Here is a 16325-nt window from a genome sequence, read left to right as displayed (position 1 = left end):
GTCTTTCCCTAGGTTGGCGGGGGAAGGAATTATTTAAGGTGAAACCTAAAATAAGATGATAAAAGGGCATTGGAGTTGGTTTAAAAATACCATCCTTTTTTCTGAGGTTAATTGTATCCTGCATGCATGGTTTTAATATTTCTTTATACCAGGAGCCCCGTGGTAGGGTGGGTTAGGCCTTGGGCTATATCCTCAAGGTGGGCAGTTCAAACCCACCAGAAACAGTAGGAGATTGAGTCTGTCTGCTCCTGTAAAGATTTACAGCTTAAGAGACTCTATGTAGGGTGACTGTGAGTTAGAGTGACTTGATGGTAGTGGATTTGGTTTTGTTTTATTATTTGGTAATCGAAGAGATGACATTAGTGTAATTTTTAAAGATTCTTGTGTGGCAAAATCAAATAAAAAAACAACTTAATTATCCAAATGTGTGTATATGTATGTGCATGTATATATATATATTGATATATATTTTATTTTTATGTATTTCTAATATTCCATTATTGATATAAAGTACCACAACATTTTGCTTATGGCAGATTATATTTAAAGATTAAAAAAACAGTGCAATTCAATAGTGCTAAAAATATTAATGGTATTACCTGAAGTGATTGTGCTGCGAGATTTTTTGGTGTAGTTTTCAAAATTTTAAATAAACATGTATTATTTTAAAAATAAGATAAAACTATAATAACTTAACATAAAACATTTGAAATTTGGAATGTGTGGTAGGCAGACTTCAAAGTTTAGCTCTTTCTTCTGGTATTCAGGTTCTTGGTCTTTTGTCTCCTGTGACAGAATGACTTGCTTCTAATCAGCAGAAGCTGACCAACATTCCATGATTCAATTATGAATTACTGTGACTTCCACCTGGCCAGGAAGATGGCCCCTGCCTTACCGGCTTGTTCATTGTGATGCAGCAAGCTGCCGTGTTGGAGAATCTCCTGGGGAACTTTGCGCAACCTCCAACCAAAAGCCAATGATGAACAGAATCCCTCAGTTCTTCAATCCCAAGTTACTTTGGAATCAGATCCTGCCCCAGGTGAACCTCGTTCAGAGCCCAGTGGGATACCGTGAAACAGGACCCACCTGATTTTCCTTGTGCCTTGGTTCTCCACACAAAAAATTTGTGACAACAAATGTGTCTTGTTTTAATTAATTAAATTGGGTCTCAACATTTATATCCTTTTCAAATAAATTGTTAGCAAATGCAAACGAATTAAAAAGGGCTTAACTGTTGCTTGCATATTTTTCTTTTCTGCATTTCAAAAGTTCGTTCATGAGAAACAGCACTAGGTAATTTTTGTTTACCATTCCTAGTTATTTATCCACTTTCCTTCGAATGCTCTGTAAACCAGAACATTCATAACTAGGATTGTTAGCATTAAAATTATGGAGTTCCAAAGGTCTACAGAATAATCCAGGAAAAGGGAGACTCGTGACTATATATGTATGAGCTCTTGATATTTATTTTGGAAAGCAGATATTATTTTCCTTCAAGAAGTGGGCTTCCAAGGGAATCATGGAGTGGCATTTAAAAAGAATTAAACTATATGCGAGAGAAATAAAAATAACATGTAGGTATCTGCATAAACAAGTAAAGTACGCACATGCTTTGGATTTAACAACACCTGGACCCTAAAAGGTTAGCATTTAAATGGGAAGAGTTTGGTCACCCTCCAGTGGCTGTAGCGGTTTTTTTTGTTTTTTTGTTTTGCTATGTGTATTCCAGCTCTTCAACCATTTGCTTTCATAAATTTTCCATCGCTGAGGTTACACGTTCTCCTAATATTTGAAGAGTTGACGGCTCAAAACGAGGGCAGAAGTGTCAAATCATGCTTGGGACAGAGCACAGGCACCAGAGTCTTGGGATTCATATCTGACTCCACAAGTGGCTTGGAGTGCCGTGGGGCAGGCTCCAGCTAAATCCCTCTGAGACTGCCAGGGCGCCGAGGCACACTAAGTCATGTTTGTAAATCCTGTGACATCTTGACCTCAAGCCGTTCTAGAGGTGCAAAGTATTATGTTCAAGTGACTGCCCAAGGTGAACCTGCGAGCTCCACAGACCAAAGTGGGTTGTGTAGTTTTCTTAACCCATCTTGTGTTTATTTTACCAGGTGCCAGGCATGAAAGAAAGAAGCACAGAAAATCCAAAATAAAGTTGTTTGAACCCTCATTTGAACAATATGCCACGTCGCATATTTCACATAGAATTGGAGTGTATTCCTTTTTTGTATCATTCAGTGTTTCTGTATTTTTCGTGCATCTGTTTGGATCTCTAGATTTGCAGCCATTTGGGGAAAAGGATGCTGCCCTGGGGCGATCCTCAAAGTTATTTACAAGGCACCGAGGCCACCAGCACCTTCCCCTATCAACATGCGTACTTTTTCTCACACTGAAAAGATACATGGAACAAAAAAATGTGTGGTTGAGAAAGTTTTGCGTGCCAAGCACCTTCCTACCTGCCATGCTCCTTTGCCATATGACTGCCTCAATGGCATACTCATCCTCACTACTTTGAAAAAATGTGAGCGCATACAACTGAGTGGCTTCACGTAGCAGCATGGGGCGGGGGGGGGTGAACCCGTCTTGAATCTGTCACCCATTGAAGCTTGCCTTTGCTATTGATGTCTCACACTGGGGAGGGGCGTGTTCTGCAGGCACACACACATCTGTCGGCACTGAAGTGCCCACAGAAATGCCTTTCTCCAAATGTACCTCATTGCTCACTGTTGGCTTATTAGGATACACTCTTGGTGTAGTTTATGCTGTCTTGTCCACTTCTTTAAGGTCCTGCGATCAGTTACCCGCTCTACCTCACAGCCATTTGATTAGCCTGTAAAAAACGTTAGCCTGAGTGAATGCTTTCACTTTATGTAGTGCCAGGAAGTCAAACTAACGACACCGTTATAAAGTAAGGAAAGGAAACAAGGGGGAGAATCACAGTCCTTGGTGGGAATTGTATTGTTCCTTCTGATTTGTGAAGTCTACCAAGTGCTAAGGGTTTCCTGATTGGGGCTAACAGTCCTTGCACACAGAGATGAGGTTGAGCTTTATGGCAGTTGCAAACCTACCAGTCAAGGTGGGTAAACTATTTGGTATTTGAGATAGCCACCTTGATTGGTAAGTCTGCAATTGGAGACTGGCAAAAACATCACACCCATACAATGTCTTTAGGGCTCATCTACTTCAAAGGTGCTTCCAATTAATACTAGCATATTTGTCCCTGCCCTCAAGTTCTTAAGAGAAATTATACATGCCTTTTCCAAGATCACTCCTAAATCACATGCGTTACCACAACCAGTTGGTCGTGTGCAACGCTTGCTTGTATACTAGGTTCTGAGTGGTTCTGTACAGCTTTGGATTCCATCCTAGAACTTTCTACCAGCTTTCTTCATTTAGCATGGCCCATGTATGTCTCTGGTTCCTATCTTAGTTGCTCTTTATTCCCTTATCCATGAACTGTTGTTGTGGGCCAGCTTTGATCTGCAATCCATTGCTCTTCTCAGGTTATAATTTTCCTCTTCAAATTACATTTAGACTTACCATTTTAAAATTACCTAAATGCTAATGATTCTAAAACTTGACTATCATGTCTTGAGTTCTCTGCAGAGACATATATATATAGCATATATTACATATATATGTTATACGCACATACATACACACACACACACACACACATATATATATATCCTTTAGGGTCACTATAGTCAAATTGGATTTGATGGCAGTGAGTGTGTGTGGTGGTTAGATTTTATGTCAACTTGACCCTATGTGAATGTGCAGCCATGGAATCTAACTTGTCAACCAGGTTACAGCCTCATGATGCTTCCTTGAAGGTCTGGCCTTTTCATGAGAGACACTTGGAACTTTTTCTCTGGTCCTTCGTCTTCCTCCTTGCTAGTGCTCTGTGTCTGTCTCCAGGGATGAACATTTAGGGAACCAAGCAGGAGATCTGTTAGTGTCATTCTATGTTTGCATCAGCCTTGGGAGGCCCATCAGCCTGTGAGATGCTTACTTCCCACTTTAACTTTCTGCATCATCAGCCTGCCGCTATGTGAGTATGAAGAAGGTCCTGGCTAGTAGAGGACCAATAGACTTGAGTTGGACCGGGCTGGCATGCTTTCTTTATATAAAATTAGTTCTTGAAATGGAATTACTTCATATCTATATATATGAACCCAGCACAACATAACTTGTTTTGGATTATCAAGAGTTTCATAGATGATCGAATTAACATGTTCAAGGATCAGTTTTCCTTTCCTGTGAATCATCTTGAATACTGAATGAAATACTACCATTTTAGCTAATTGTCAAAGATAGAAAATGGGCAATCAACCTAGATAGTTCTATCTCTCTTGCTTTTCCTATCCCATGCACATTATAGTACTTTTAATTTTATCTTTCAGGTAATTTTAGAATATTTTCTTATTTCTTCATCATCACTATCACAGCACATTTATGGTAACAACATGTTAATCAAGCACCTGCCTTTTAACCTGCCCTGCTTTTATCCAGCCTCAGAAGGCTATTTGAGAAATTGTAATCTTACCATATTCTTATAATTGTAATGGCATTCTTTCATCTACAAAGTCATTATTAAACCTTTCACTAAGGTCAAGGTGACAGCCTTTGCTTTCTTTATGGTCCCATGTAGTTTTCCTCCCCCAGAGTCCACCCTTATCAAACTACAAGAAACTCACTCAACCTTTGAGAGTTTGTTACATTATAACATATTGAAGAAATCTTGCTTTTCCCACTTACGCTGGTTAAATGCCTCTTCATTTACCACTCTAACAACATATTAGTAGTACTATTAATGCATTTGCTGATTTCCCCAGGAATTACGGTCATAATTCAGTTGGATAATTAAAAGCAGTATTATTTTTATTTTTTTGGCATGGAAAGATTTTCATGACATTTTATTGAGAATGAAAATGATGTAGAAGGTGATACATTTTTGATACACAAGTTACCTTTCAATTCTATCATTCCATTTTCCCAAAAGCGTTTTGAAGCCCCTCATAGTTTTACGTAGAACATTCCCCAGCAACATTAAAAAGCATCAAAATGGTAACCATGGCAATCAGTGAGGGGCAGCATCACTTTTTTGTGCTTTTAAGAACAACTTTGTTGTTGTTAGATGTTGTAGAGTCAGTTTCAACTCATGACTTATCGGCTACAACTCAGAGGCAGGCCTTGTGGCATCCTCACAATGATGTGCATAACCCACTGTTGTGTCTGCAGTGTGAGTCCATTTCCTTAGGCTTCCCTCTCGTATGCTGACCCTCTACTTCTAGCATGATGTCTCTTTCCAGAAACAGGTCCAAAGTATGTAACACTAGGTACTGCAGTCTTCACTTCTTGGGAGCATTCTGGTTATATGTCGACTGAACAGGTTTCTTCATTCTTCAGCCCAGAAAGGCAGCGTGACTGCCATCCTGTAACCCGCTCCCCTCAGTCACCACAGAGTTTATGCGCACTCACAGCAGCCCCATGTGTGTTAGAGGCCATAGGGTTTTCAGTGGCTAGGTTTTCACACGTAAATGACTGGTCTTTCTTCTGGGATTTATCTTGTAGAATTGGAATTTTCAGTGTTTTGGTTAGTAGTTGAGAATGTTAGCATTGTCTCCATTCATTGCCATCAACTGTATTTCAACTCAGGGAGTCGATATAGAACAGTGTAACACTAGTCCTTAGGGATTCTGAGATGGTAAATCTTTCAGAAGTTGACAACCTAACCTTTATGCAACCTAACCTGGAAGAAATCTGTATGCTGAGCAAGTAATTAGAGAGACTAGATTACATGAAGAACTCAGCACTAAAATGAAAAGGAGCCTTATTAACAAGCAGTGATATTCAAGTGACACAACCCTGCTGATTGAAAGTGAAGAAGATTTAAAGAACTAACTAAAGAAGATCAAGAGGTACAGCTTTCATGAATTACAACCCAAATGGAAAGAAAATAAAATTTCTCACAACTAAACAGTATGTAATATCATGACCAATGGAGAACATATTGAAATTGTCAAGGATTTTATCTTGCTCAGCTCCTCACTCAGTGTTCATGGAAGCAGCAATTAAGAGACCAAAGAGCAGATTGCACTGGGTAAATCTGTGGAACAATACTTTTTCAGTGTTGAAAAGTCAGGATGCAACTTTGAGAACTAAGGTATGCCTGAGGCAAATCATGGTATTTTCAGTTTCCTTATATGACTGTGAATATTGGACATTGAATAAGGAAGATTGAAAAAGAATCTATGCATTTGAATTATGGTGCTGGCAAAGAATATTGAAAGTACCAAGAACTGCCAAAAGAACAAACAAGTCTATGTTGGAACAAGTACAGCCAAGATGCCTCTTAGAAGTCAGGATGGTGACACTTCATTTGATGCAATTTGGACATATCACTAGGGAGATCCGGTTTCTGGAGGATATCATGTTTTGTAAAGTAGAGGGCAGTGAAGATGAAGACTTTTGACAAGACGGTTTGACACAGTGATTGCAACAATGAGCTCAAACAATTTTGAGGATGGTGCAGGGCTGAGCATTATTTCCTTCAATCTGGGCTTACTAGGACTCAGAACTGACTAGACAGCACCCAACAACAACAGCAATAACACAACTGTGGGAGGCATTGCTTTATATAAATATCTAGAAAGAAATAGAAAGGTACACACACATATAATCATCACTGGTTTTGTTTCTCTACAGAACCCTGGCTAACATATTTGACGAAAGTAAGTGACGTCACTTAGAACCACAAAAAGAGAGAAGAATGGTTTTGGTAACTTTGGTAAATCAGCAACAATATCAACAGCAACCAAAAATAGGTTAGTGCTTATGAATAATGAAACAAAGCCAAATTATCATTGTGATTATCATGCATAACAATCTATAGGATAGGGTAGAACTGCCCCTGTAGGTTTCTGAGACAGTAAAACGTTGTTGTTGTTGTGGTGGTGGTGAGGTATCATTGAGTCATTTCTGAGTCATAGTGACCATATGGACAGCAGAACAAAGCAGCGTCACATCCTGCACCCTCATCACAAGTGTTCTTCTGTTTAATCTCTTCTTGAGGCCCCTGTGTCGCTCTATCCTGTCAGCAGTTTCCATCTTTTTCACGAACCCTCTTCTGCACTAAAACATTCGTCAAAAACAGGGCTCCAGGAAATGATGGGAAACCAATGAAAATGTTTCAAAAACCTGATGAAGCAATGGAAGCCCTCCCTCATCTATGCCAGGAAATGTGGAAAACACCTACCTGGGCAGCTGACAAGAAGAGATTCATATCTGTGTCCATTCCAAAGAAAAGTGACACAACAGTATGCTCAAATGATAGAACAATATCACTATATCAAATGCAAGTAAAAGTAATAGCAGATCATCAAAGAATGGTTGTAACAGTAACATTGCTGCCCAATTTTCAGGCAAAATTCAGAAGAGATTATGGAACAAGGGATATTATTGCTAATGTCAGATGGATGTTGGCTCAAAGCAGAGGATTCCAGAAAGATGTTTATATGTGTTTTCTTGACAACGTGAAGGCATTTGACTGTGTGGACCACAGCAATCTAGAAATACCCTTGAGTACAATGGGGGATTCCAGAACACTTGCTTGTGCTCAAGTGGAACTTGAACATGGATCAAGAGACAGTTTGGTGAACAGAACAAAGGAATATTGCAGGGTTTAAAATTAGGAAAAGTGTGTGACAGTGTGTCCTCCCACCATACTTATTCCATTTGTATGCTGAGAAAGTCATCAGAGAAGCTGGATTATAAAAAAAAGGCATTAGGATTTGAAAAATGCTTAGTGACAGCCTGTGATGTGCACATAATGCATCCTTGCTTACGTAAAATGAGGATTTGAAACACTTGCTGATGAAGATCAAGGATTTCAGCCTTCAGTTTGGATGACAACCCAATGTAAAGAAAACAAAGAAATCCTCCTAACCGGACCAGTAAGTAACTGGTAAATGAATAAAAGTTTGAAGTTGTCAAGGATTTTGTCTTGCTTGGATCCACAATCAATGCTCATGGAAACAGCAGTCAATCAATTGCATTGCATTAGGCAAATCTGCTGCACATGGTCTTCTTAAAGTGTTGGAAAACTAGGATGTAACTTTGAGGTTTAAGGTACACCTGACCCAAGCAATGGAATTTTCTTTTTTAATCATTTTATTAGTGACTCATACAACTCTCATCACGATTCATACATACATCAATTGTATAATGCAATATTGCCCTCATCATTCTGAAAACATTTGTTCTCCACTTAAGCCCCTAGCATGAGGTCCTCATTTCCCCTCCCTCCCACTCCTCTCTCCCTCATGAACCCTTGATAATTTATAAATTATTATTTTGTCGTATCTTTCCCTGTCCAACGTCTCCCTTCACTCACTTTTTTGAAAGCCCATTTGAAAGCCATCATGGAATTTTCAATCATCTTGTAAGTTTGTGAAAGCTGGACATGGAGTAAGAGAGATCAAAGAGGAATATAAACATTTGAATTGTGGTGATCCTGAAGACTACTGAATGTACCAAGGATTGACAAAAGGACAAAACATCTCTCTTGGAAAAAGTACAACCAGAATGCTCCTTGGAGTTAAAATGGTGTTATTTTTCTCCCACATTCTTTGGACACGATGTGCTGTGGGGTAAGGGCCAGCCCACCACAACTAATAGCGGGTTTGATAGGCACAATTGTATGGTTAAAATGTGTGTATATATATATAATATATATAATGTCATATAGAATAAGGAGAGAGAGAAGTGAGATTGATATAGTGGAATCAGACACATTTCATGGTAGAATGCTCACCTCAGTTCTGCTTGGTGGTCCACATGGACATGGGAGACAAGAGGACAGGAGAGAGGAGGGGAAGGAGGACAAGGGGAGAGGGGACATGGGAGTGAGGGCCAGAGGAGAGTGCCAGGGAAAGAGGGACAAGGAACCAGGGGAGAGAGAACAAGGGGAAGGCATGGGGGAGAGGAGAGAGAGCTCTTTATTACTAACCAATGTTTACATATCTTTGGAGGACATGCAAGTCCCCTAATTACAGGTAAAATCATATGTCACAGGTAGGGGTTGTACTATAGGTCATACAGTAATGAGAAGGGGATGATCCAGGGGTATACACACAATAAGAAGGGGAGGGATTGGGGGCACACATGTGACAAGATGGGGAGATCCCAGATTCAAGATGGCAGCCTAACTTTGGATGTCACTGAGCAGGTTTGACCTGTTCTCTGGCTCTCCATGAAAATCATTATCAGTAGGATGTGAACCCCATCTAAAGTGGACCAGACAGCAGCCTGAATGCCTTCAGGGAGAATATCTCTAAGCATCTGACCTCCTACCATGTGCTGGCAAGTAGCCTCAATGTTTTGCATATCTTTGGGGGAGATAAATCTTGGGAAAAGTCTTTTTATAACCCACATTATGAGAAGAGATGGATCTTTGCAGAGGGAGCTCATGCTTGGTAAAGTGTCAGGAGTTCGAAAAAAAAAAGAAGACTGTAGACCAGGTGACTTGTTGCTATGGAGGCGTAGATAGACTCAGGCTTGAGACCAGTTGTAAGGATGGCACAGGACTGGGCAGTGTTTTGTTCTGTTGTATACAGGGTTGGATTAATTAGCATCGAACAGCAACTGCTACTTTATCAAGCATAATGTTCTTATATAGGGACTGGTTTCTCCTGATAACATATTCAAAGATGTGCGACAGACTCACCATTCTTGCTTCTAAGAAGCATTCTAGTGATAGTTTCTCCAAGACAGATTTGTTTATTATTTTGGCAGTTCATAGTATGTTCCGTAATCTGATTGATTTTTAACAGCTTTACTGGCACTTCATTCTGATCAATTTTTAACAGTTTTATTGACCCTTCATCCACATATCAAACAACTCAGTAGTTCAGTGATATCAGGAACTACAATCATTACCACAGTCAATTTTTAGAATGTTTTCTTCTTCTGTTTACTCATTTTTATTCATGTATTTTTAAAATTATGTGGCAAAACATATATAACAAAACATTCTCCAATTAAATAACTTCTACACGTATAATTCAGTGTCATAGATTATACCATTGATGTTGTAAAATATTTTCAATAGTCTTTGCCCCCATTTGAGTCTATCTTTTCCATAACCAAGACTAACTAGTGTCTGCAATCTCAAGAATACCTCTTTCGTCCCACCCGTCCCTGTTAACTCCCTATTTCAGTCCCTGTATATTTATACACATGCATTCCTACAATAGTAGTTATTTGGCAATTGATTTATCCTTCTCAGGTGACATCCTCACAATCTTCCATATGATCAGCTATCTTGAGGACTCATCATTATTCCTTCTAGTTGAATAGTTTTCCGTTTCATGCAAGCTCTTACACAGCAGAGAAGGGCTATGCGTGACCTCCTCTAGCTTCCTTGCTGCAATGAGGCAGAATCAGATAAGCCAAGATGGTCCATCATTCTCTACCCCTTTTGACACCAACTATTCTCCATACTCTTTATCCATGCTGGGTTCTGTGATTGAATACAAGAGCCACACCATAACTCACAGAAAGTACTCACAGTTAACATGCTATAAACAACGGAAGCATTAGACTAGTCCTTACATACTTTGGACAGATTGTCAGGAGAGACCAGTCCCTGGAGAAGGATATCATGCTCGGTAGAGGGGCATCCCATGAAAGAGAGGAAGGCCCTCAAGGAGCTGGCTGGACACAGTGGCTGCAATGGGCACAGGCATAGGAACAATAGTGAGGATGGCTCAGGACCATGCAGTATTTCATTCTGTTGTCCACAGGGTCACTCTCAGTTGGGACCAGCTTGATGGAACCTAACAGTGGTGACAACAACAACTTGCCTAGCTTCCCTGAACTTAACTGGCACAGAAGATCCCCTGAAAATCTAGTATTTCTGATAGATCTTTCTCTCTGATTATACTGGTCATCCCAGCATTCACCCCCAGTTATAATTCAACATAAGAAAATGTCTTTTTGGCAATCTTGCTTAAAAGACCATTGGAAAGATTAGCTCTTCAATTTGTTGATCTGAACTCACAATATTTTCCACTCATTGAGTTGAGAGCTTGTGAGGGTAAGATGTTCTCTTACAATTGAAAACGTCAAATCACATAAGACACCAGCTTCGACTGATAGTGCATCAACAGTAAAGCTACAAATCTTATCCCTCCAGCACAGTCTCTTCATTCTTTGAGGATGACGATCTTACTTCTCTTAGCTCATCTTTGAGGTCTTCCTGACTTTCCTTAGAAATCTTGGATGCATCTCATAATTCTTATTTTATTTGGTTCATTAGTCCTGTAAACTTGTTGCAAAACTTAAATGATTTGGGAAAATGTCAACCTAAATGTTGTTGACCATTTGGTATTAGTCCTGACTTAAAAAATAGTCTTTTTGTATGGTACCTAGAGGACCCTCTTTTTAGGTACCTAAGGAAGACGGGGACAATATATTGCTCAGAGAAACTGTCGGCAGCCATCCACTGAGACAGACACTTTTAACATGTTTTGTTTACTCTAAACGCAGGCATGACTGAACTGTAAATCTAATAGCAATACCAATGCCTGTGTATACATACTTACTCATGTGTGGAAATGAATCTACTAGCGTTTTTTCCGGAGCCAAATTAATTTTCTCCTCATATTAAAACTAATTCAGGGAAGATGGCTGATGAATTCTTAAATTTATTTTTATCATAGTTTATGTTGTTTTTAAGGGGTTCCTGGGCTGGTGCCCGGCTATTAAAAGATAGAGTGTTTTGGGTGTTAACAGCTTGAAGATAAACAAGCGGCCATCCAAAAGTGAAGCAACAAGCCCACATGGAAGAAGCACACCAGTCAGTGTGATTGCAATGTGTCATCGAAATCAGGCAAAAGACATCAGAAGATTCACAACAAACAAACAAAAATGCATTGGTGAGAATGGAGGGGGTTTGGAGTGGAGACCCAAAGCCCATCTATGGACAATGGGACATCCTCCCACATAAGGGTCACAGGGAGGGTGTGATACAATCAGGGTGGAGTAGAGCACTAATGGGTCACGCCGTATACCTCTGATATCATGAGGCCTCCTCACCTCCTGCTATCATGACCCCAGTGCCACTGCCAATCTAGACTAGACGGGAGCATGGACATAGGTATAAGCAAGAGATAAAATTTGCAACACATGGAACCCAGGAACAGGAATGGGAATAGAGATACCAAAGGGTAGGGGGAATTGGGGGAGAGGTGGTGAGGGAGGGGGGACCAATCACAATGAATGGCACATAACCACCACCACCCGATCCAGGGGGAAGAACAACAGAAACCAGAGAAGAAGGGAGACAGCGGTCAGTGTGAGATTTGAAAATACTTAACAATCTACATTACATCAAGCGGTCACCAGGGGTGGGGGGCAGGAGGGAGGGAAAAAAGAGGAGCTGATCCTATGAGCTTAATGGAAAGTAAATGTCTAGAAAAGAATGATGGAAATGTATGAATATGCCAGATACAAATGATGCTTGTATGAATATGTATGAATAAGCCAGATACAATTGATGTTTGGATTGTAACGAGTTGTAAGATCCCCCAATAAAATGCTTATTTTTAAAAAAGGAGTTCCTGGGAAATTGGTTAAAATAATTCAGATCAAAATTCCAAATCCTCCTTTAAATAAAAAAAATCAATTGCGATCAAATTGATTGTAATTTATAGAGACCCTATATACAGTGTATGAAATTATAAATCTTTATAGGAACATACAGTCTCATCTTTCTACCAGAGAGCAGCTGGTGGATTAGAGCCACCAATCTTTCAGACAGCATCACAAAACGTAACCCATAGAGCCACCAGATAGTTAGAGCACAGGAAGAGCTAAAAAAAAAAAAAAAAAAAAGCAGGGATCTACTTCCAAATATTCAATCAGCAAAAGCCTAATGGAGCATAGTGTGGCTCTGGGGTCAAATAAACTGGAATCGACTTGTCCGTAACTGGTAACTTCTGGTAATTTTAGAAACCTTCAAATAGCTAACTCACCCCGTGGTGACACCTTGGAAGAATGTACAATGTTCTCCTTCAGTAAAAATTATAGCTAAGAAAATCCTCCGCAGCTCAATTGCACTTCCTAACACAGGGTCACCAGGAGTTGAATGAACTCCAGAATCTGTAACAAAGCCAAACGAACTGCCATCGAGTGCATATCAACTCATGGCAGCATCCCTGTGGAGTGGAAAGCCCCCCCCCTTTTTTTTCTGGCTCAAGCAGCTGGTGGTTTTGAACTGCTGACTATTACAGCCCAACTCAAAACCACTACACCACCAGGGCTCCAGCTGATCATTTATTCTAGTTGACGGTGGCAAAGCATCCAACTGTGTGCACAATAACAAACTATGAATAGCTTGGGAAAGAATGGAAATTCCAGAAGACTTCATTTTGCTCCTGCAGAACTTCTACATGGATGAGGACACAGCAGTGCAAGCATGGCAAGGGACTGCTTACTGCGTGGTTTCAAATTGGGAAAAGTGTGTGTCCGGATTGCATCCTGTCACCATAGTTATGAAATCGGTATGCCGAGCACATTATCAGAGAAGCTGACTTATCTGATGGCTTCAGGATGGGAGGAAGGCTTGTTAACAACCTGCCATCTACAGGAGACGCGGCCTTGCTTGGTGAAGGAGCGAAGAACTGGAAGCCCTCGCTGATGAAGATCAAGGATTGTAGCCTTCAGTGTGGATTACAACTCAGTGTAAGGAAGATCCTCATCCTCACAACTGGACCAATAGATAACCTCATGACAGATGAGGGAAAAATGAAGTTGACAGGATTTCATCTTGCTTAGAATCACAGTCAATGCTCATGGAAGCAGTAGTCAAGAGATCAAGAGACACGCTGCATTAGGTAAATCTGCTGCACAAGACCTTCTTCGGATATTGCAAACCAAGGAGATTATTTTGAGGACCAAGGTGCCCCTCATCCAAACCCCCCCAAACAAACCCACTGTCATGGAATTTAGGTTGACACAGGGACTCTAGAGGACAAAGTAAAACTGCCCGTGTGAGTTTCTGAGGCTGTAAGTGTTTACTGGAATAGAAAGTCCTCTTGCTACTGCGCCTCACCTGAATTGTGCTTTTTTCAATGGCTTCATATGTATGTGAAAGTTAGACATTGAATAAGGAGGATTGAAGAAGAATTGGTGCATTTGAATTATGGTGCTGGAGAAGAATATTAAAAGTACCCAAAAAAAAAAACTGTCACCGAGTCATCGGGCCCCTGTAGAGTCCCCACGAGTTTCTGAGACTTGTAACAGGATAGGAAGTCCTGCCTTTCTCCCCTGGAAGGGATGGCGGGTTCGAATGGATGATCTTTCAGATCGCAGCCCAATGCATAAGAGCTAGGCCACCAAGGCTCCTATTTAAAGTACCAGGGACTACTGAAAGGACAAACTGATCTGTTTTGGAATAAGAACCATCAGACTGCTATGTCCCGGCCCGCGGGACATTCACTGTGGGTCCTGGAGGAGAGAGTGGGAATTGGCGGGGGGAGGGGGGGGGTACAAGAGGCACGGAGAATGAGGACAAGACAATATCCTGATCAAGTCCTGTTTTAATGAACAAAGAGTCACAGCTTATAACTGCCAGCCAAGGGGGGGAGCCTCAGCCGCACATGCAGATTAGGCTACCTTGGCAACAGGCCAATCAGGGAGTTCAGGGGAGCATGCCCTGCCCACCAGTCAGTAAGGGCTTACAGTCTTCAATTAGGTACGCAGAGGAGTGGCAAGTACATGCAAATCAAGCATAGGGGAAGACGATCTTTTGCCCAATCAAGGGGATGCAGGACGTGGGTGCTTATCTAAAGAGCATTACCCCTTATTTGCTCAAGCTTTACAGCTGCAGTGCTCTGTCACGTAGGCTGGGGTAGAAGAATGCCCAGAGCTCAGGCTAATAAATTCCAAGTAATGGCCGGGCCTCATGGCTCCGGACACTGCTAGATGGCAAGACATCATCTGATATATTTTGGACATGTTGCGAGGAGAGATCAGTCCCTCAAGAAGGATATCACACTTGGTAAAGTGGAAGGCGGGGGGGGGGGGGGAAGCAACAAAAAATGGCAGACTTTCAGTGAGATGGACTGACACAGTGGCTGGCAGCAACAATGGACTCAGGAAGAGGAACGATGTGAAGATGGCTCAGGACTGGCAGTGTTTCATTCTGTTACACGGTCGCTATGAGTCAGAACTGACTTGATGGCACCTGACAGCAACAGTCGACGATACTATAGAATTAATATTTTTGATTACTTTTGCTTACTACCTGAGAGAGATTTTGAATTAGTTCTTAAAAATTATATAGTGTTTCATAGTTAGCAAGACTGCTGATCCCTGAACAAAAGATTACATCATAAATTATATTTATATGTCAGCAATTGAGTACGCTAGATCTGAAATAAAGAATAAAATGAATTATTTTTGTTTTTTTATTTCATTATTGGTTGAATTAATGTAAGATAAACATATAATTGGGGGCATTGGGGAGGATTTTGGTTACAGCTTTTTATTACTTTGGTTGCCTTTCATAGATTTTTTTTAAAGTCATGCATATTGGCATAGTAATTAAGAACTAATAAGTACCTGTGTCTTGAAGGCTAGGTCTTTGTCTTGAAAAATAAAAACAACCAATTTTCAAATCAGCCAAACTTAAGGAGACTCCAATGATAATAAAAATATAAAGCAACTTTCTTTGTGTCATAGATGTATTATTTCACTAACAACCACGGGTTCACAAGTTAGGATTGGGGAGGATTTATGTTTCAGGTTAAAGTTTCACAGGCAAATATATTCCAGAGATTTTAAAAATGTAAATTAGGTGGAAACAATAAATCCCTCCAGGGAATTCAGCATTATTTACAAAGTCGATTGGGCTGTGACAGCGGTCCTTCGTTTTATTTCTTCTATTACTCACAGTCCATTTTCCAGCTTTTCCTCAGAGCTCCACAGCCTCTAACTAAGACAGGATACATCAGACACGCTAAAGTCTGCTCTCCCCATCAGGGGACTCGTGCAATTGACTTGCTGTCCTGGTGAGAAGATGAGCAAATTGGTATGGGGCAAAAGGTCAATCTGCATTCATGGTGTGCTAATGTCTTTGTAGATGAAAAAATTATAATAACCCTTCTGGTTATACCACACTGTATGCATACCTTTTTAGTTTTTTTTAAAGAAAACACATGTGCACACGCTTTGAAGATAGTTTAAATGAAATAGAGCTTGCAATTTCATCACGATAGTACTTACTGATGGCCTTCCTCCTCTTTGTGACCGGA

The sequence above is a fragment of the Tenrec ecaudatus genome, chromosome 2 (genome assembly GCF_050624435.1).
Source record: "Tenrec ecaudatus isolate mTenEca1 chromosome 2, mTenEca1.hap1, whole genome shotgun sequence".
Lineage (NCBI taxonomy): Eukaryota > Metazoa > Chordata > Mammalia > Afrosoricida > Tenrecidae > Tenrec > Tenrec ecaudatus.
The sequence above is the reverse complement of the archived record's forward strand: the minus strand, read 5'-3'. Positions refer to the sequence as shown.